Genomic DNA, 23,363 nt, shown 5'->3' with positions numbered 1-23,363 from the left:
AGCCATTAGAGACCTTAAAATGACATTCGACTTTAAGTCAACTGCTGACTCAAGATCCTTAGAGGAAGCAGACAACTGAATGGAGCAGACATTCCTTCCCAAAATCATCTGAATGAGATATCCAGAGACATTAATTTCCATATTCTCTATTGCCCAAGGATAGGGCAAACAAAGGATAACTGGATAGACTGGGGACCTACCAGTACAGAATTGTTTCCTGGTGCATCTACTATAGCCTATCCCATGAAGGGAGATCATGCTATGACAATAACTTGCCTCTGAGAAATGGCTGGCTCAAGTCTTTCTGAAGGCTCCTAGGTCGTCCCAACAATATATTATTGCTGGACATTGGACCAAGAGATAAAATGCCAGGCTCAACTTTAAGTCTCCTTATGTCTAATTTTTAAGATACTCCAAAGGCAGGGGGCAAGGGGACCTGGTCTGCCTCAGAATCAAGGGCAGCAATAGCCATCAGGAAGTTAGTATAAACACACTCTCTTGACAGCCAGCCATATACTAACCTCGGATTCCTGTCTGTCTTGGCCCTTGGGATTACTTGAGGCCTGACCAGGTTTAAACCACCATGTACTAGTCTGACTCAGACCCTGTCCAACTCTGCCCTGACATATGCCTGCCAGTAGAATGAAAAGGTACCAGGTAAAAAGTTCAATAAGACCTTCAAAGGAAGAGATGTAAAGACCAAAGGCACATGGACTAAGACTTCTCAAAACTAAAAGAGGCCTTTCCCCAGGATTATTGTGCAATATCTGTGATTAAAGGTATTTAACTGCCCAAAAGGTGGGCATGATTACTGCTACTTCTTAGGCCAAAACACCCACAGCATTAAAAGAACCAAATAACCCTTTCTGAATATCAGCTCAAGATCTGAGGATTTTTCTGTTTGTCTCAGACCTTCCCATTAGAAATCACAAAGAGCAAGTATAGGAGTCACTTTGAAATTTATTATCATAATAGAACTTTTAACACATTTTAAAACCTGAATGTTTCCAATAATCAGAATTAATTTTCCCATTTTTCTTGTAGTCTAGTGTTAAATTTTTTTCTAATCGAGTAAACTTTGATAGTATCTTTCGGTGGGTTTGGTATTGCCAGAATTGGTTTGAAAAGTATCTAAATTAACTATTTAAAAATTACATCTTCCTCTTATCTGTCATAATGGCTATTATCAAAAAGACAAAAAAAAAATAACAAGTGTTGGTGATGATGTGGAGAAAAAGGAACCCTTGCATACTGTTTGTGGGATGTAAGTTGGGGCAGCCACTATGGGATACAGTATAGAGGTTCCTCAAAAAATTAAAAATAAGACTACCATATAATCCAGCTATTCTACTTCTGAGTATGTATTTAAGGTAAATAAAAACACTAATTTGAAAAGATATATGCACCCTTATGTTCATTGCAACATTATTTCAATAGGCAAGCTATGGGAACAACCTAAGTATTCATCAGTGGATGAATGTATAGAGATACACATGCATAATGAAAGACTACTTAGCCATAAAAAAAAAAAAAGGAAATCTTGCTATTTGTTACATCAATGGACCTTGAGGGCATTATGCTAAGTGAAATAAGTCAGAAAAAGACGAATATTACATGATTTCACTTATGTTTGTAATCTAAAAAGCAAAACAAAACTCACTGATAAAGAGCAGACTGGTGGTTATCACAGAGGAAGGGGTAGTGGGAGTGGGTGAAACAGTTGAAGGGAGTCAGTTGTATGGAAAACAGATGGTAATTAGACTTATTGTGGTGATCACTTTGTGCTGTATATAAATATCAAATTACGTTGTACACCTGAAACTAATAAAATGGCATATATCAATTTTACCTCGATAATTAAAAAAAACATCTTATCGCTTTTGTACAAAGTGGTTAAAATAATTGGGGATTCCCAGATAAATAATTATATCTCTTATCTGAGGTTTGGATACATATAAAAAAGAGTATAAAAGCTATATTCACAGACTAAAAGATGTCTTGACTATGTATTGTACAAACCTGACAGCTCAAAGTAACAGTGGCAGAGAGATATATGTTTATTGCCTCTAATATTCACTGGTGGTTATTCCAACATATTTGTAAACTGGGTATAGGTTTAAAAGTCAAATTAGAAAGAACATAATTGAAACTCTATCTCTATAAAATATTTCATCTGTGTTCTGGAGCCCCACTTCTGCTCAGCAGCAGAAAAGTGGTCCAATTCAATAATTATTTTGAAAATCATTTAATTACATTTCTGTTTAAAGATCCTTCTTCAGGCTTCCTCTTTATTCTTGCTCAGATATTATATCCACTCAACTGTGGGGAGAAAGGGCACATCCACCTCTTTCTATGCGTAATTGCTGGTGCCTAAAGATTTAGTATTTTAGCACAAATGACCAATAAGAACTCCATCATATGGCATGAGTTTTTCCTGCAGATCGCCCCCTATGTCCATTACCCTTGTAGTTTCCCAGTATCCATGGCCCTACAGAGATACGGCCAAATTACTCTACACCAAGGACTGGTAAACTATAGCCCTATAGAGCTAAATACAGTCTGCAGCCTAATTTTGTATGATCCAGGAACAAAAAAAAAAAAAAAAAAATGGTTTTTATATTTTTAAAGAGTTGCAGAAGATGGAGGAAGAAGAGAAGAAGAACTAAGATAAGGAGGAGGAAGGTGGAGGAAGGGTAGAGAGAGAAAGAGGTGAAAAAGAACCTGTGACAAAGATCACATTTGGCCTAAAAAGACTAAAATATTTACTATCTGATCCTTTAGAGGAAAATTTGATCAACCTGCTCTACATACAGATTTCATGAGTTGACCTACATTTCTCTTTGATGCTGTCGCTTCCCTCCACTTACCAGTCCCTCCATAGGACTGGTAACCAATGATCAGGTGTTAACCATCTGGGTTTATGGAGAGCTTGAGTCTTCCTGATGCCAAGCTCATGAGGTTAATTCAGGGTCATCTTGATCCTCCCTAACCTATCCAGATGACTTTATCATCTCCAACCACTTCTTATGCCTGGCAATGCTGGATGGGTCTGAGACCTATTGCATAAACTCTAAATATGAAACTGACATCAGCTCTCTCAAGCCTTATGGAAGAGTCTTGCCCACACCAACCCCAAAGTAAAGGAACATTATTCATTTCTCTACCTCCCCCAGATCTGGACTCAAATATATTAATGTCTAAAATTACTCAAGGAAGGAAAAACCCTTGAAAGGAAAAACCCACAAAGCTGGAGCCTGGATAGCCTCAATGCAATTCCTTGAAAATTTCTGATTGTGCAAGCATATTTTGACAACTGACAGGTATTGCCAACTTACTCATGTATTCTTTACACCAGTGTGAAAGGGTCAGGCAAGAAGGCAAACCATATCAGGCATACCCACAAGACTGCTACAACTGTAGCAAGAGACATTCAATATATCAGTTTTAGATACTGATGTTTTGGATTTTTGTATTCATTTAATGGCAATTTAACATGCTATATTTGGTAACATGCTAAATTTAGAAATATTGGACCTTAAAAGAAAATGAACCAATTGTCTTCTCCTAACTCAGTAACACAGAGGACAATAGTCCAGTAATCAGCAGAACCTCATGGTTATCTGTTACATTAATCACCCATCTTGGGGAGAAGAATGCTTAGATCTTTATACAAATACTTTGAAAAGGAGGTGTCATCATAACAAAAATCTCAAATTATTTAGCTTGAGGGCTTGGTAGCAAGATAATATGCAGGCTGGAAAAATAATAATCCATGTTATACAATGATGAAATATTTACTAAAATTGTAACCTGTGAAACTTTAGAAGGTATGTAATATATATGCTTAATAAACTTGCAGCTGTGAAGGAAGAGAATGGAAAAAAGAATTTTAATTACCATTGGCTATATTTGTCAACAAACAAGAAGTAAATTAACTCAGGAAAGAATGGTTGGTTTGTAAGCAAAATGAAAGGGAACAGATAGGGAAAGGCACTGCTTCTCATCCCCAACTGGCAAAAGATAAAAATGAGAAGGCTTTTGAGCAAAAAAGCTTATTAGGATTCAGCCTTACGGCAAGAACCAAATTAAAGGCATGGCTATAGCTTTAAAATTCTGAATGGTTTCAGTTATCTCAGAGCACAGATCTAGTTAAGGTTAGAGTACCCACTACATCATTTTAAGAGGACAAACTGGCTCAGTGAAAAGAAACAAAGGCTGTGATTCTCCCACCAAATCCTTATAAGTTCAAGCTGGGCACTTAATTGAACTTAGCTCAGTCTTGAAAATAATTGTGAGTGTGTCTTTTGACACATGCTGCTGATTAGAATCAAACAATGAGAACCCAAATATATTTGTAATTATAGTCCAAAAAACCACAAGACCAGACCAAAATTTGATGACTATCTGAAACTTAAAATGACCCTTGAGCCCTATAGAAAAAGATGAGAAAGCTTCTCAAGCTCTAGGAAGGATTTTTTTTTTTTTCTCCAAAGCCCTTGTCAAACATAGCCAAGGAAGACAATGGAGAGAAGAGAAACATCCCAAGGCTGAAGCCAAATACCTCAGACAATGATGAGAAAACTATGGGCTTGGAATTCCCTCCCAGGAGGCAGAATTAAGCCCTAATTAGAAAGATTCCACAACCACAGCATAAAAGACCCTCATGACACATTCCCAAGGTGATTTTAAAGTTGCTACTGCAGCCAGAGTGGAGGGGGTTTGGGGGCTGGAAGAAAGGAGTGATGGGTTAAAGAAGTACAAATTAGTAGTTGACAAATGGTCATGGGGATGGGGAACACAGCATAGGGAATGCAGTCAGCAGTAATGTAATAGCTAGGTAGAAAGCCAGAGGAGAGAAAGAACAATCAGGGGGATCATTTCATAAACTATATAAATGTCTAACCACTAGACTGTATACTTGAAACTAATAATAAAAATTATAAAAAGTTGCTGTCGACTCCCAAATGTCCTATTCTTTCCTAATCTGAATTACATTGTTTGTCTCGGTTATCCTTTCTTTATTCCAACAATGTATATTGGGTATGTGAGAAGCTAATAACTTGTCATCTTAATTCATTGCTTTCCAGATAATAAAGAATCACATCTGGACCTAATATAAAGAATTTTATTCATTACTCAGAAGTGCTGAGATTGGAGTTTGATGCACTGACTGGAAATGATTTTTGGGTTGTATCTCTCAAGAAAAGTCAAAATGTGTAGGCTGCAGGAAAGAAAGTGGTGACAAGCATATCTGGTGGCCAGAAGGGCAGACATTAGTGATTTTTTGCTATCTGCATCTCTTTCCGGTAAAATGGCAGGACTGTATTTCCTGGCCCTCTTAGAAATGAATAAAGCCACATGACCACTTCTGACCAATGAGTAGTGGACAACAGGAGTCACTCCCAAGCCAAGCATTTAATTGCTGGTGCTAGATCTCCAGAATTCTCTTTTGTCTTAGCAACCAGCCACACGATGTGGTAGCTGATCCATCAGTCCCTGAGTGACTGTGACAAGCAGAACTCCTGTGCTGATCCACAGTTGATGTGTTCATTTCTCACTTAGGCATGCTGCCTGTTTTTAAGCCATAAAGATATGAGAGATGTTTAGTAGTGCAACATAATCAAATCTAATTTGACTGATAAAAGAACCAATAAGAAGGGTGGAGGGCAAACCAAGGGGCACAGTTTTCTTCTTGGTACACTATCATCAAAAATATAAAATTACGAGCTTCTAATTTTAGGACTGGATGTTAAAGATATTTAAATTGATTCCTCCAAAGCAACTTGCAGGATCTGAAATTGACCAAAAATAATAATATCTAGAATGTGCTGTAAAGAGACAGAAACTCTATGGGGAAAAATCATGCAAAGTTTATACGTCGGCTATTTACAGAAAAGAAAACCTTAAAGGCTAGCAAGTAGATAATAAGATGCTCAAACAAATTAACAGTCAAAGAAATGTAAATTTAAGAAGATATCACTTTACACCTATTATCCTGGAAGTAGAAAGCTAGATAATTGCCAAGTATCAGCAAGAATGTGGGAATATGGGAATCCTCAAGTATGGTTAATGAGAAAGCGACTAGTGAAGTCTTTCCAGAATACAACATAATCAAATTAAGAATTCATAAAACTAGTTCTGTGTGTAAAAGGTATAAAATAGAATAAAACAGAGTGAGATAAACCATTTCTGTAAGTTAATATATGTATGCAGAACAGTACACATTTTAGAAGAACATATACATAACTATTTTATTGATTAGAATGTTTGCCAATGTCAAAAGAGGGCAATGAGAGTAAAGAATGAAGATAAATGCAAATAAAAAAAACCTCAATGATAATGAGCTACAAATTGATTTATATCACCACCTACACTAGAGAGCTTTCCCTCAAATGAGTAACTTTGTCACTTTCTTATCCCAATTGGAAATGGGTATGGCAAAGAAGCAAATAATTTTTTCAGAAGTTGTCAAATGGCCAATGACTTTGAGCCTTAGAAAGGTACCCTGAGAAATCAAGATCCCTTGAGCACCAATAAATGCCAATGACAATAGTGGAACCATTTTAAAACCTTAAAAAAGTTGTATCCTGATAAATGTTTAACAATTGGTTCTAGGATAGAGGAGTAGGGGCTTGACTTATACGGTTTGCTGACTTCTATGATGTAAATATTTCCACCATGGCTTATTTCAGTCTATCAAGGATTTGACAAACAGATGGCAAAACTGAAATTTAACAATTGGCCCTAATGAGCTGATAGAAGCATGTTCCAGTGTACCACCCTTAAGACTCCAGAATTAAAGTGCAATACACACTAATTTAAATATAGATCTTGCCAAGGGTAGTAAATAAAATAAACACTTAAAATTTTTCTGTCTGTAATCTCCCAAAAAATAACTCACTTCATTGAATCTTTAATCTGAGCTACCATCTTTTGATTTGAAATGTTTAATTATCACACACAGATGCCAGTATTAATGGAGATCTGGCCACAGTTAGATCTGAATCAAAAAGTCTAAACGTTGGGTAGTGTATTTTGTTCCTACATATAAGGCATAACCTGCCACTTGGACAAAAGACTTTAGACCAGGATAGGTGGTACTGAGTGCCCAAACCTACCATTTCACAAAAGCTTTCTATTTCTCCCCAAACACTGATATCTTTCACCTTATGAACCTGCTTGACTATTCAACAGCATCTAATTTTCTCCTTGTTCCTTTTTTGGCAGGTTCTATTTTTCAACAGAGGTGGGAAAAGTTAGGAAATTTCTCAGAATCCCAGTTTCCTCTACTATTACATGAGGATGAAATGAGAACGGTGCAATTGCCCCAGAGTTTTTTATGAAAATTAGATTTGGAAGTATCAGTAGTGCTCTCCGCATGTGGTATAAGCTTGCATATTCATTTCCTTTTCTTCTTGGTTCCCATCTCCTAACCCAGTTTTGTGAACTAACAAACAACAACAAAACAGGAGCAAAATTAGTTCTTGATCTGGTTTTCTTCTTTGCTAACAGTTTACTACTCAAAGGCATTTTCTGCACCCACCTTTGCAATATCTGACATCTATCATTTCAACTCAGCTTCAAAATTCCCATTCCATGAAATAGATGATTTCCAGCCACCGGGAAATTGTTTTGAAACCTATTTGTCCATACTTCACTCTATAGGCTCAAATAGCTGAAATTTTCAGTACTCCTGAAAAAAAGGGCAAAAATCATTGATTTATTTGAGGTTCTCGACAAGGCAGGTACTGTAGCCAAGGGTACATCTGGGGAACATGGGAGCATTTTTGCTTGTCTGATGACTGAAGACAGACACACAGAGTTAGGCATTCAGTAGTTAGGGTCCGGAGATGTTAAATATTCTAAAACACATAGTACCCCACACAAAAGTATCTTCTGGAACATTTTTTTACTATCCCAGGATGTCAGACCCACTACAAGTATAAATTAATGATAATTTAGTAGGTGAGATACTGAAAAGATTTTACATATATTTATGCAAAAAGGCAACATAATTTAAGAGAAACATGTTACAGAGAGAAAAGCTTAAACAGATAGACTATTTTAAAATGATTGGATAATTTACCTTCTCTTTACTTTCTATCCACTCAATGTTGTATAGTATTTTCAACTGTGTGTTAGTTAAAAGTTTCCGCACAGAAATACAATTACAGGAGTGCTAAGATGACAAGGCAAAATGCAAATATGTAACAGCTTTGGGACTTCTTTGAAGATACTTAATGCCAAATATTATAAAATTAGCAGAACACATGGGGACCTTACATTTAATTATAAAAGTTTTTTTTAATTTCACATTCTTACCATCTTATATCATTCTTATAAAAAAAGGATATGTTGTGAAAACAGCACTGAAACTATTTTAGGTTTGTCTGTCCTCAGCTCTTACTACATCGTACCTAATGGTTCATCACATACTTTCTCTATAGCCTATTTTAAAAAAATTTTTAATTTTTTAATTTTTTATTTCTATTATGGTGACATTGGTCAATGAAATCCAGTAAGTTTCAGGCGTACAATTCAACAGTAAGGTGTATATATATATATACAATGCACTGTGTGTTCACCACCCATAGTTAAATTTCTTTCTGTCACCACTTATTTGACCCCTTTTACCCCATCTACTTCCCCTCTCCCCCCATTCCCCCTACCCTCTGATAACCACTAGTCTATTGTCCATGTCCATGAGTTTCTGCTTGTTTGTCCTATTTGTTTGTTGCTTTTAGGCTTATATCCCAAACATACAAAGAACTCATACAACTCAATAACAACAAAAAAACAAACGATCCAATAAAAAAATAGGCAGAGGACCTGAACAGACACTTCTCACAGGGAAGACATATAAATGGCCAACAAACATATGAAAAGATGCTCAACACTGCTCAACAGTGCTAAAAATGCAAATCAAAACCACAATGAGATACCATCTCACACCTGTTAGAATAGCTGTTATCAACAGGACAAGTAATAACAAGTGTTGGAGAGGATGTGGAGAAAAAGGAATTCTCATACATCACTAGTGGGACTGCAAATTGGTACAGCCACTATGGAAAACAGTATGGAGGTTCTTCAAAAAACTAAGAATTGATCTACCATATGATCCAGCAATCCCTCTACTGGGTATTTACCCAAAAGACTTGAAAATCCATATCCGAAAAGATATTTGCACACTGATGTTCATAGCAGCATTATTCATGGTGGCCAGGACATGGAAGCAACCAAAGTGTCCTACCATAGATGACTGGATAAAGAAGCTGTGGTACATATATACAATGGAACATTACTCAGCTGTAAGAAGAGATGAAATATTGCCATTTGCGACAGCATGGATAGACCTTGCGATAATCACGTTAAGCGAAATAAGCCAGACATAGTCTCTTGTTTTATAGTATCTTTCTAATCTTTCCTTACAGTCCCTATTGTTTATTGAAGAATATAGCCTCCCAGGCCTTTTTAGTGGAGACTGAACATATGCCCCAACATGTAATGGGATTTAAAAATAGGAGGAGACATGATACTTTGTCACTATCATACCCTATGTCATAATATAGGGAATTTTAATACCATACTTGTAATGTTGAGCTCATATGCAAGAATCATATGTCCTTTTTTCACTTCAGCAGTCTGTAAATTATCTTGACATGTTATTCCTACTTCAACTGGGGTTGTTCCCTCTCGTCATATACAAATAAGCTCTATTTTTCTTACACGCAAGAGTAATACTAGAATTTATTCTAGTATCCACCCATACCACTGCTTCAATTTGCCTATATGTCTTGTATGGAAAGACTTCTGATCTTGTCACTTACTTATTCAAGAAGAAGGTACTAATACCTCAGTACTTCATTGTCCTTTAATGTAGTTATAACTGAACGTTTACATGGTATAATATGTAATTTAAATTTTTAAAATTTCTCCTTTATGTAACAGGACATTATTTTTACTTTTTAAAACTATGTAGTAAGCCTATATTATAGATTAATTTCATTTTAGCATAGAAAACAAGGCATCGTAAGCATTTGTTGTAAAGGTACCTTGGGTCTGATAGGGCTAAGAACTGGAGATGTATGTTTACAAACATGGGCTCATCTGGGTCTTGAAGAAAATTCCTTAGCAGTGAGGCTGCTCCTCGTTCTGTGAGGAGGAGGCAAAGTCAATGGTTATCAGTGTCTTTGAAAAGTATCATAGCTTTCAATTAATTCTTATGCACTGCAAAGTAATCTGTCTTCTGGTATATTTTTAAGAATAAAAATACAATTGATTACTAAACATCTATTAAAATAGCTAAATTTAAAAAAAAACCCTGACAAAACTGAAACTACTGGTGAGTAGGAACAGGAACTCTGATTCATTGTTGATGGGAATGCAAAAAGGGCAGTCGCTTTAAAAGACAGTTTGGAAGTTTCTTACAAATCTAAACACAGTCTTACCATATAACTCAGCAAGCATATACCTAGATATTTTCTCAACTGATTTGAAAATGTATGTCCACTCAAAAACCTGCACATGGATGTAAACTGCAACTTTATTCATAGTCACAAAAAAACGGAAAACCACCAAGATGTCCCTAAACAAATAAACAGATGAACATACAATGGAATATTTAAAAAAAAGAAATAATCAGAATCAAAAAAAGACATGGATTAATCTTTTTTAAATAATTTTTTTCAATTACAGTTGACACACATTATATTAGCTTAAGGTGCACAACACAGTGATTAGAAATATATATAACTTAGGAAGGGATCACCTTGTTAAATCTAGTACCCCTTTGACACCATACATAGTCATTACAATATTATTGGCTATATTCTCTATGCTATACTTTATATCCCCAAGACTATTTTATAACTACCAATTTGTACTTCTTAATCCCTTCTCCCCTTTACCCATCACCCTATCCTCCCTTCCATCTGGCTACCATCAAAATGTTTTCTGTATCTATGAGTTCGTTTCTCTTTTGTTTGTTCATTTATTTTTTAGATGTAAGTGAAATCATTTGGTTTTTGGTTTTCTGTCTGACTTACCTCACTTAGCATAATACCTTCTAAGTCCATCCATGTTGTTGTGGATGGCAAGATTTCATTCTTTTTGATGGCTAAGTAATTTCCCATTGTATATATGTACCACTTCTTCTTTATCCATTCATCTATTAATGGACATTTAGGTTGCTTCCATATCTTGGTTATAGTAAATAATGCTGCAATGAACAAATGGATGCACATGTCCCTTTGAAGTAGTGTTTCGGGTTTCTTTGAATAAATATCCAGAAGTGGGATTACTGGGTCCTTTTTTGTCTCTTGTTATAGCCTTTATTTTAAAGTTTATTTTGTCTAGTATAAGTATTGCTACCCCAGCTTTTTTTTTCATTTCCATTTTCATGAAATATCTTTTGCCATCCTTTTGTTTTCAGTCTATGTGTGTCTTTTGATCTGAAGTGAGTCTCTTGTAGGCAGCATACGTAAGGGTCTTGTTTTCTTATCCAGTAACTACATATCTATCAACAAATACTTTAAATGTAGATGGATTAAATGCTCCAATCAAAATATAGAGGGAGGCCAAATGGACACAGATTAATCTTAAATGCATATTATAAAATGAAAGGAGACAGTCTGTAAAAGCAACATACTATATAATTCCAATTACATAACATTCTGGAAAAGACATAACTACAGAATTCATAACTAGATTAGTCATAGCCAGAGAGGAGGGTGTAGAGGGAAGTTTGAATAGATGAAGTACAGGAGACATTTTTAGGCATGCGTTGTGAATTATAAAGTAATTCTGGATATGTGAAATTATGCATTTGTAAAAACCCATATAGAACCTCATAGGGCAAAGAGTAAACCTGTGCAAATTTTTAAAAAATCACTTAGATGGTCCAGGGATTCTAGGATGAAATGCAAATTGACAAAATAATCTAATTGTACTACAAATGTATGAAACAATTTCACTGCAGGGAGTGTGGGAAAAGGTGCTGATTTAACTCTGGAAATGAGTAGAGAGAGTCTCTAACACTAAAGCAAGAGAAACTACATAAGAATTGTACTCTAGTTGTTTCCCACAGGGGTATTCATGAACAATTCTGAAACCACTATGCATGTATACTGGAACTGAACAATTAAGTAAATAGATGGTTGATGATAGATGCCAGATTCTCACTGTTGGGAATTTATAGATATAAGCAAAGGGAGGAAGCTCGAATAACCCCATACATTAATGGATTAGAGTTGCAGATATCAATATGAACTCAGGTTTAGCTTAACGTAGATATATATGGTTACATGTAAAAATATTTAGATAACTACATAAAAATTTTAGTACATGAGTTAATGAAACACATATTTCCTTGCTCTGTAGGCTGAGAGGACCTAAAATCAATGACACTCCAGTAACAAGTATACCTAGTACTAGGTCTTAGTTTCTAATACCATTCTCCAATAAAAGGAATGAGGGCTCCTTGGAGAAATGGTTGATTCTAGGACTGAGGCAGAAAATATCCCAGAATGGTTGATTCTAGGATTGAAGCACGAAATGAGCCTGGACTTACATATAAAATGTAAAACTGAAAAATTTTTAGAAAAACATATAAGAGAAAATCTTCTGGAAGTCGGGCTAGACAAAAAGTTCTGAGATTCGACACTAGATGTATGATTCATAAAAAGAAAAATTTATAAACTTGACTTCATCAAAATTTTAAACTTCTGCTTTGCAAAAGAGCCGTTAAGAGAATGAAAAGACAAGCTACAGACTGATAGAAAATATTTGTAAGTAACATATCTGGTAAAGGAGTTGTATGTAGAATATATAAAACACTTTCAAAGCTCAACAGTTAAAAAAAAAAAAAAGATATTGCATCCAAGAGGATATATAGCAACTAAGGACATAAAAAGATGTTCAGCATCATTAGACAGTAGGGAAAGGCAAATTAAAACTACAATGAGATAATCACTACACATCTATCAGAATGAAAAATAAAATTTTAAAATAATAAAATTAAAATATGACAATGAAAATTAAAACAGAATAGTGACAACACCAAATACTAGTGAGCATATGGAGGAACTGAGTCGCTCATACATTGCTGATGGGAACATTAAATGGTAGAGCCAGTCTGAAAAAGAGTTTGGCAGTTTCTTTAAAAACTAAACATGCAACTACCATATGACTCAGCAATTGCATCCTTGAGCATTTATCCAAGAGAATGAAAACTTACATTTATATAAAAAAAAAACTCTGACCAGTAATTCCTAGACAAGAAAAAGCTGAAGAAGTTCCTTACCTCTAAACTAGTATTATAAGAAATGTTAAAGGGAAAAAAAATCAAAAATATTAATAAGGAAATATTATGAAGAAAAAATTCTCCCTGACAAAGTCAAACACATAATACGAACAGTGGATCAACCAATACTGAAGGTAGTACAAAGGTTAAAAGGCAAAAGTAGGAAGATTATGTAATTACAATAATATATTAAAGAATACACACAAACATACATACACATACACACGCACAAAGTAAAACATGACAAAAACATAAACATGAAGGGGGTGAGTAAAAATGGTAATGATTTTACAATATGTTTGAACTTAAGTGACCATAAACTTAAAACAGACTGCTATAAACATAGTTTGGTATATATATTTAGTATATATATTTGGTATATATGAAGCACATGGTAACCACAGCCAAAAATCTGCAAGAGATATGTAAGAAATAAAAAGAAAGGAATCCAAACACAACACTATAGAAAAGTCACCATACAAGGGAAGAAAGCAAGAGAATAAGGAACAGAGAACTATAAAAATGATCAGAAAATAATAAAGTGGTAGTAACTACATACTTATTAATAATTACTTTAAATGAAAATTGCTTAAAGGCTCCAATCAAAAAACAAATGAACAAAGAAGAAGTGGTACATATATACAATGGAATTTTACTTGGCTATAAAAAAGAATGAAATCTTACCATTTGTGACATGGATGGGCCTATAAGGTATTTTGGTAAGTGAAATAAGTCAGAGAAAAGCAAATACCATATGATTTCACTTACATATTGAATCTAAAAAAGCAAAATAAATGAATAAAAAAAAAAGAAAAAAACCTCATAAATATAGAGAACTGATGGTTGCCAGATGGGAGGGGGCTTGAGGGCTGGGTAAAAATGTTACAGGATTAAGAAGCACAAATTAACAGTTAGAAAATAGTCACAGGGATGTAAAGTAGAGCTTAGGAACTATAGTCAATAATTTTCTAGTAACTATGGTGTCAGGTGGATACAATATCTATCAGGGAGATCACTTTGTAAGTTATGTAAATGTCTAACTACTATGCTGTATACCTGAAACTACTATAATGTTGAATTTCAACTGTAATTGAAAAGAAATTTTTTAATTAAAAAAAATCTGAACAGAAATGTTCATAACAGCTTTATTTGTAATAGAAAATTGGTAACAACCCAGATATTCTTCAGTGGGTGAATGGTTAAGTAAATTGTGGTATATCTATTCCATACAACACTACTCCAAATAAAAAAGAACTAATTATTCATACATACAATCTGAATGACTCATCAGAGAATTATGCTGAGTTTAAAAAGCCTATCCCAAAAGGTTGCACACTATTTGATTCTATTTATAAAGTATTCTTCCAGTGACAACTTACAGAGAAGTTTAGTGGTTGTCAGGGGTTATGTGGGTGGAAAGGAAAGTGGATGTGGTTATAAAAGGTCAACATGAGAGAACCTTGTGCTGAAGTATCTTGACTGTATCAATGTCAATATCCTGATTGTGATATCGTACCATAGTTTTATAAGATGTTACCATTGAAGTGTACTAGCTAAAGGGTACACAGGATCTCTCTGCATCATTTCTTACAATTGCATGTGAATATACAATTATCTCAAAATAAAAAGTTTAATAAAAATCTAACTGAGAGGCTGGGTAACGGAGAAATTTAATTGTATATACAAATAATTCTGTTAGGAACTGCTATATTATCCAAGTACTATGGAGGAAGCATGGTAATATTCACTTTAGAGTGAAAAGGTTACGAGCTTTATAGTGGAAAGGTTATATAGCTCAGCATATATTGGTTGTGTGACACTGGACAGTCTGAGCTTCAGTGTCATCATATATAAAACATCATCTTTTTTCCGAAGGATTAAATGAAGTAGTATCTAAGATACATAAAACAATGTGTACTTCACACCCTTGGCACTGTGCCTAGCACACAGTAAGTACTCACATGCTAGCTATCATGAAAAAGAATCAGAACTTTATTTAGCAAGGAACTGTTTCTTCTGTCCCTGTATTGTACTTGATAAGTGATTATTAAACATTCCAAACCAAGATGTGAAAGTGATAGAGAATCCCAACAAAGCAGACATCCATTAACAGAAATACATGTATGATAAAAAACCAGCCTAATAACCTTTCCTTATTTTTAAAGTAGTATATGATTATAGAGATTTTGGAAAATTAAAAACACAGGTAATGTAATCATTACAAGATAACTTTTGTGAATATGATTAATCTTATTTTTGTATGTATATATTTTTAGAATTTCTGATATTATACTGTTTGTATGCAATTTTTCAAACCTACATTTTATTTGCATGAGTATTTTCCTGTGTCATTAAACATCCTAAAACATCTTATTATTATTATTATATTATTATTATTTATGCCTACAGCACCTGGTCTTCCTAGGTGGTCTCCCATCCAAGTACTAACCAGGCCCAAGCCTGCTTAGCTTCCGAGATCAGACATCAAGCTTGTTCAGGGTGGCATGGCCACAGACCATGGACCATTGCTCCACTGGGGCACAAACCCAGGACCTTCTGCATGTAAAGCAGACGTGCTAACCACTACGCTATAGAACCACGTCCTTATTTTTTTTTTAATGTTGCCCAAATTAGAGCCCATTTATACAATGAAATGTTAACTATGTACCACTGGATATGTTAGTTGATTCTAACTTTTTTTCTGTTGTAGAAACTAATAGAAAAATTCTACTTCTGTAAAGATAAAGCAGGATTTTTAAGAAACTGCTTTTCTGGAAGAAAGTATTTGCTTCCCTTGAATTAATTTCACTCTGACCTACATAAATTAATGTTTTTTGAAGTAGAAAAGAAACTTTGAGAGAAAGTGAAAACACCTCAGAATCTATCACAACCAAAGAAAAGAGCATCGAGAACATGTGAAAAGTATGCCAGATACTAGGAAGGTTTACTTCAAAGCATTCAGAGCATCTGAATGCCAGACAGTTTATTATTGTGAGATAGTTCAGGCCTAATGGGAGGCTCAATCTGAACTTTGAATCATTTGGGAGAAGAAAAAGAGCAACATGTACCTAAATTTAACAACTCAGATTATAGTTTCATGGAATAGGCAATATAACCAAAACCAGTAACGATTGCAGTAGGAAGTCAAAATTAGATTTGCAAAAGAAGAAGGCAATAAAGACAGGACAGACCTCATTACTTGAAGAATATGATTTAAAAAAAAAATCATCCAGTAAAAGGAGGAAGAACTGCTTAATTTGGGTTTTATTTCTTCTTCATAAAGGATGAAAATCTTTACTGTAAGGTAGAACAGTATTGATAGAAAGTTGAAGCCTAAAATGGATGAAGTGATAATTAAGGGAGGAAAATTCACATTGCAGAATGTCACAGGGTGGTGTAGTTAATCCAACAAACAGTATCTGGTGAAAAAAAAAAAAAAGTAGTTCTGAATTTTTGTACATAGCAACCTGATCCAAGATAAAAGCAGTAACTTTCTGGGGATGATGCTATAGCTTCTAGCTGCATTTCAGGATCAACTGTGGAGACTTTTAACACAGAGATGTACAGGCTCCATCAAACTGCAGTAAGTTGAAATATCCTTGTTGGGGTAGGTATCTTCATAACAGCAGCATAACTGCTCTTCAGTGAACTAGTTTTTAATATATCAGGATCACATACATCACACATTTAAGAAGATTCCTATCAAATGCTGGGTTTTGTATGTAAAAGGATTAATCCTCAGTTAATTACCTTGACTTTATAGCCAGAAACAACCAATGACAAATAGGTATCACAAAATTCTTATATTATTGATATATATTGAATGATTATGTTCTCTTAAGATTCCAGTAAATTCAATTAATTTCTCAAACTAAAAGAATCTTCTCTTTAGTTTTATAACCTTGATGTCAGACATAAGTGCCTCAGTTTCCTTCCTTCACAACTGCTAGAATTGGTCTCTAATCAGAATAAAACTAACTAACCAGATCTTTGTGAATTCATAGTACTTTTCACTGCTATTTTAAGCTTTCCACTCAGTAGAGTCTATGCTAAAACAAAGTTAAAAAGCTATCTTCCAACTCCACATTCATATTCTCTTTGAGAAGGCCTGACAGAAAGCAAGACAGGGAGACCACAGAGAAAGCTGTCTACTCTTCTATTGACAACAAAAATCAAGGAGAATACAAGAAAGATAAAGGTGTAATCCCACCAGTCTTCAAGACAGATCATCCCAAGTCCAGTAATTAGACTCTATACAATTCAAAGTAAATCTACTGTTCTAGCAAATCAATGATGAAAAGCATAGATTGTTAGGAAAGCTGTTTTTCTAACTTCAATGGATCTTTGTTTTCTCTTTAAAATTCTGTAAATTTCTTAAGTTACCAAGTTACGCAAATGTTCACAGGCAAAATCAAAATTATAAATAAATGATTATCTATTACTGCACAGGACTGAAGTAAGAATTTTATATTTACGAATAGGTCAAAGCTAAGTTTCCAATAAGGAGTTCATTCATAATATAGCTTTGTACTGAGTTTTAGCTAGTCCCTGAGCCAATTTATTTTAAATGGTGGATTTTCTTATCTTCCCAACTCATTTTAGTTTGGAAAAGCTGCCTTCACTCTGATACCTCTGAGTTCTCCAAACAATATCACAAATTAGCTAGCTCGTCATGTGTAAATCACATAGAGATTAAACAAACGCAAGAGTAATTTGACACACAGCCATAGCTGCATTTTGGTTTGGTCTTGTTCATTTCCCTCTTGCTTCTTCTGTCATTTTACATTTTAACCATAGTTTAAATGCTTTCACCCATTTAATTATTTAATATTTTTCATTTACTTTTTGGTAATATTTTCAAAGGGAGATATGAGAAGGGAAAAGTTAAAGAATTGTTCTGAATGTCCTTGAACATTAAGTGCTGACATTCTCCCCAATTCTCTTATAGTTTCCTTACAGTGGTAAACACATTGCACTTGAATAGACTGAGGACATCTTTAAGAAGTCATTAATTACTCATTAAGGCCATTTAATTGCCTTTGGATAAGAATTAAGTCACCTAATTTCCAAAAGGCCATTTCAGAAGGCTTGTTAGGATTTTATTATTTTAGAATGTCAGACCATAGTTGAAATGTTTATCAACCACCTCAGAAAAAGGGATAATCCTAGTTTGTTTGGATAATTCCTGGTCTTCATCAACCTGGACTTAATTCAGAAGAGCGATCAAAGAAAACTTAACTCTTATAGTACAACTCGAACCATGTGAACTTGTAATTTTATTGTCCTACGTTGTACACTATTATATATGTTAGTTTTGCTCCCAAAGTAGGTTTTAGGAAGGAACAGTTAATTGAATGCCTATTAAGCATCTGTGTGCCAGGTGCAGGGTAACAAGGAAGACTGAAACAGAAGTAAACAGGCAATTATAATATAAGCTGAAGAGTGTTATGATGAGTATAAATCCAGGAAGCTAGCAATAGCAACCAATTAAGCTGAAGGTTTTCGACACCTTTCCTTACAGAAACCTGTTGACCAGTTGTGTGTGTTTTTTTAATGGCCAGAAAATTATGTTGCTTCTCCCATCAAAAGGTGGGGAGGGGGTTGTCCCCTCCCAACGAGACTGGGTGGGCTTGTGACTGCTTTGACCAACACAGTACAATAGAGGCTGGGTCCTAAAACACTTATACTAGAGCCCTAAATCACCCTGTTCACTAGAACGCTTATACTTGGAGCCCTAATTCACCCTGTCAGAAGTTGGCTTAGCCTAAGTTAGTGGTGTTATGAGGAAGTCAGATCACATGGAGAGGCCATGTTAGGCACTTTAGGTAGCTCTAATCCTTATACCATCTCAGCCTATGTGCCTGTTATGAATAACCCTTCAGAGGAATCCAGCCTCGAACCATGGAGTCACTATAGCCTTCTAGTCTTCCTAGCTGAGACCCTAAACTATGGAGCAAAGATAAGGCATCCTTGATACGTTCTATTTGAGTTCTTGAGCCAGAGAAGCTACTGCCTGAAGAAAACTCAGAGATTTACTTGATATAAATATTTTATTAAGCAAAAAACAAACTGTTTGCAAACAGAGTAACTTCAAAACCAAAACTGGTATGAAGCTCAGGTCTCAGCAGTTACAACTCAGTTTATAAAGCATGAAATGAGAAAGTACATTGTTTTCTATTGTGATTAGTTACTAGAAACATTCCTTTTATGGTAGTAACACTGTATAAGCTTACTTATTTGTAGCTGATTGGCTAGAAAGCTGTAAGGTCCCATTGACATAAAGAAAAGCTTAAGTTTTATTTAATATTAGAGTCAGCATTTTAGGGAAATTGGGAAAATTTAAATTTTGGTTACATGACTGTTTGTTTGTTCTAGGGGTGTAATCAAACTGTGGCCTTTTTTCTTTAATAGTACAAATGTAATAGGATGCTGTCAAGCTTTAAGTTTTGGTGTATATTGTTATGCACAAACAGTAACTAAAACACTGAGCAAGCTGTGGTGCCATGAGAATGAGCAGAACTGACCAGAGGCTTTAACTGCTGCAATCTGTAAAACGATTGCCTTGTTTGTGCAGAGGCAATGCTTTCCAAAAGCTGCTTCCAGGCAATGGCTGAGAACTATAGGAGACGTGGGGCTCCTCAGATGGTTGGTCTTTGCTCGAGGACTTCCTCGACAGCCTTGCTGAGCTTTCCTTAGACTGTAACCACATGCTTCCACTCAACCTTCCTTCTTTTCTTCACTCAGGTCACACCTGCCCATGGTCTGTCAGCTCTTCCAGCCTTTTCTATCTCTCTCACCATTTTTTCTCATATAGGTACTTTCTCTAATAAAATCCTTTTATGTTTAACCCAGTCTTAGTTTCTTATTTTTAGAAGACTCAAACAAACACCAAATGGTAACAGGAGTGGTCCAAGAAACAGGCAGCAAGATGGGGATTTGGTACTGGCTCACTACTTACTACCAGACAGAAGACACTGTCCTGTTTGATAAGTGGAACACACACAGTTTCTGGCAAAAGGTAGTGAATAACTGCTAGATTTCAGTGACCAAATTGCTAGATTTCAGTGACCTCTCACCTGTGCATTCCTGTTGGCCTTGGTGAATGGCGCTCTCTGGACAATATTCCAGTGGAGGTGAATGTTGTGACATGTAGAGATAATACTAGCATTTGAAAAATATTGGGGGAACAATGCTTACAAAGGTAGGGTAGTTGGCTGGTTACTGCTAAGTTGTATTGACACCCTGAAGAGGGAAAATGGGAGACAAGGGCTGTAAACAACTAGCTGAAAGCTAAATATGAGAGTCAGAGAGCCTAGCGGGTAGCTTACAGAGAGGCCCATCTCCTGCTGGGAGGCCAGACACAGTGGAGCAGTAGGCTGAAGACCTGACTGTTAAAGTCCCAGAGCTCCAGGGACATTTTAAGTCCCAGTCAAGGAAGGTCAGCTGTGTGACGGTCAGGACCTGATGGGAAAAACCTGGAAAACTGAGGTAGGATAGGGACATTTGACTAGATGTCCTAAGGATACTGACTTTGTAACCTTCCAGACCCTAGAGAATTGCAGAAGTAGCACATCCCATCCCAGTAAAAACTAGCATTTCTGTAGCATCTCCTAGCACAGCAGAAGTCTCAGGCAACACATGATACACACGCAGCCTTCCCCTCCTACCTCGTCTGGCTGCCAGGCTAATAAGTAGGGTTAAATCTCAGTTTAACCCAGCTGGAGATGTGCTGGGCCTTATAAGGGAGGAAAGGGACTATACATCGAATGAATTATACATATGACGTGGCATATACCAGCGGGAGTGCTTGATCAATGGAGAGAGAATGCACAACTGAATAAACCAGAATTCACTGACCTGGGGACCCTTTACCAAGCCCCAGGATTTAACATTTAGCAAAGACCCCAGAGGATAGGTAAACTCACAGCTAGGGTAGCTTTTAGAAGCTTGGCTGATTCTCAATAAAGTAGAAATGTCAAGTTACCCTAGCAAAAGGAAGATGAAGGAAGTAAGCAGCTGACGGAAGTGGGCATGTGGCATAGATATAAAAGGTCTGAAGCCCACTAGAAGATTATGTTCCACAGGAGGGCCCAGAGAGCACACCATTCACTGAGGCCATTGAGGATGCAGTGGTGAGATGGACACCAGCACCCCTAAGAAATTCTGTAACAGCTTTCATCTACAGGCCAGAGATGTTGATACTAGAAGCAGTTACATAACTGGGTTGGTTAATTTCCATGGAGATGATGGGGCCTTGCAGTAATAGAGGCCAGATGGCAGCACTTGTCTGTCAGGATGTAATTATCATAATGATTGGCAAGGCCAGAGGGCAGCCAAGCCTGTTTGACCCACAGGGAGTTGTAGAGATGATTAATAGAGCATGGTGTCTCTAGGGGCAAGACAGATGGGCAGCTAACAAGTGTGTTGCTTTACCTCACAACCAAAGAAAGAATGGAGGAGCAGGATGCTGAGAATGGTTGTCTAATAAAGTCACAATCACTTGCTCATTCTCAGACCAGAAATAATTTTCACATCTGTAACCCATTGACTAAAGAAGGGGTTGGTGCCCTAGGAAGAAGGACCCTGCCACGCCATGACAAGCATGTACCATGACAATACAGTCTGTATGCATGGTTCAAATGGATAAACTTGGCAGTTGGGGCCATCCTCAAATTGTGTCCTTGACCTCTGGAGTAAGAAGGAAACAGTCAAATGGAAACCTGTGAAATTGTCCTCACCAAAACAGTCAAATGGAAACAGTCAAATGGAAACCTGTGAAATTGTCCTCACCAAAATAGTAAATCAAAAACATTACCATATCCCATGGAGGGGTGTGGCAAAGATGAGTACCAGCATTAAAGACCTGAAGGATGCAGCAATGGTGGCTCCTATCACATCTCCATTTCATTACTCTGGCCCCTTCAAAAGCTTAGCAGATCCTGGAGAATGACCGTGGACTATCACAATGCAAACAAGGTGTATCCTAGATTGTAACTACTATACCAGGCGTAGTATGCTTGGTTGAGCAAATATAGCACATATATACTGCCATTAATCTAATGAATGTATTTTATTCAACCCAAATCAGGAAAGAGGATCAAAAACAGTTTGCATTCACATGAATGGACAATATTCATTTAAAAATTTCCCTAAGGGCTATGTTAATTCTTCTGCCTTCTGTCATAGTCTAAAGAGATTTAAACCTTCAGGATATCCCATAGAACATCAGACCTATCCATTACATCAAGATATGATAGTGATTGAGCAGAAGCAAGAAGCTGTTACCATGATAGAGGCCTTGGTAAAATGCATGCACTCTAGACATTAAGAGATCAAACATTCAGGTGCCAGTCCCTTCAGTGAAGTTTTGAGAACCCAGTGATCAGGGGCATGCTGGGACATGCTACAAAGTAAAAGACAAATTACTGTATCTTGAATTCCCTACACAAAGAAGGAAGCAAAGCATTTAGAAGGGCTCTTTGGCTTCTGGAGGCAACATATTCCAAACCTGGGAACATTCATCCCACTCAGATACAGCGTGATACAAAAGTCTGCCAGCTTTGAGTGAGGCACATAGACTGCATAGTATGTAAAATGAGCTCTTCCTTCCCTTTATTCTTCACTTGGGATTAGTCTTGCACCACGATCTGACTGCTGACCCAGCCTTTGCCGGGTCTCTTCTCATTTTCTATCCTATGCAATATAGCCTAATAAACTTTTTACATGTCTCATCCCATTTTAGCCTCTAATTCTTAGAAGACTTGGACTAACATGAGTGCTTTAGAGAAAAAGTCACCTAAAGAATAAGGAATCATTACCATCTTTAAAAAAGAGGCTTTAGAGGAAACAAAAGGGAGGAACTGAATTTAGAGGAGAGAGTGGTTACATAGGGTAAAAAAAAAATGACAAGGTATATGTACCAGTTCTTGTCATTCCAACGCTTTCCAATGTCAACTGAGGAGAAACCAGAACCACTGTCTGGTGTGAGGAAGAGTTAATCACAGGTGTCATTAGCATGACTTTGGTGGTGTTGACTACAAAGCCAAAGGTACAAGACACAGAA

The 23,363-nt window shown here is 36.1% G+C and overlaps 1 protein-coding gene and 1 pseudogene across 21 annotated transcripts in view; both read right to left on the bottom strand.

The window, feature by feature from the left end:
- HHLA2 (HHLA2 member of B7 family) overlaps window positions 1-23,363 on the bottom strand; it is a 110,086-nt gene that overhangs the window by 77,382 nt on the left and 9,341 nt on the right. For 20 of the 21 annotated variants that reach the window (XM_039856961.1, XM_039856963.1, XM_039856966.1 and 17 more), the window contains one exon: window positions 7,544-7,693. The exons of the other annotated variant lie outside the window; for it this stretch is intronic. The gene's annotated coding sequence lies outside the window, so the exon portion shown is untranslated. The remainder of the gene's footprint in view (window positions 1-7,543; window positions 7,694-23,363) is intronic. 21 annotated transcript variants of the gene reach the window in all.
- Window positions 15,701-15,816, bottom strand: LOC120598271 (uncharacterized; annotated as a pseudogene).

Source organism: Pteropus medius, unplaced genomic scaffold, assembly GCF_902729225.1.
Source record: "Pteropus medius unplaced genomic scaffold, Ma_sr-lr_union100, whole genome shotgun sequence".
NCBI lineage: Eukaryota > Metazoa > Chordata > Mammalia > Chiroptera > Pteropodidae > Pteropus > Pteropus medius.
This window is presented reverse-complemented; position numbering and strand designations above follow the sequence as displayed.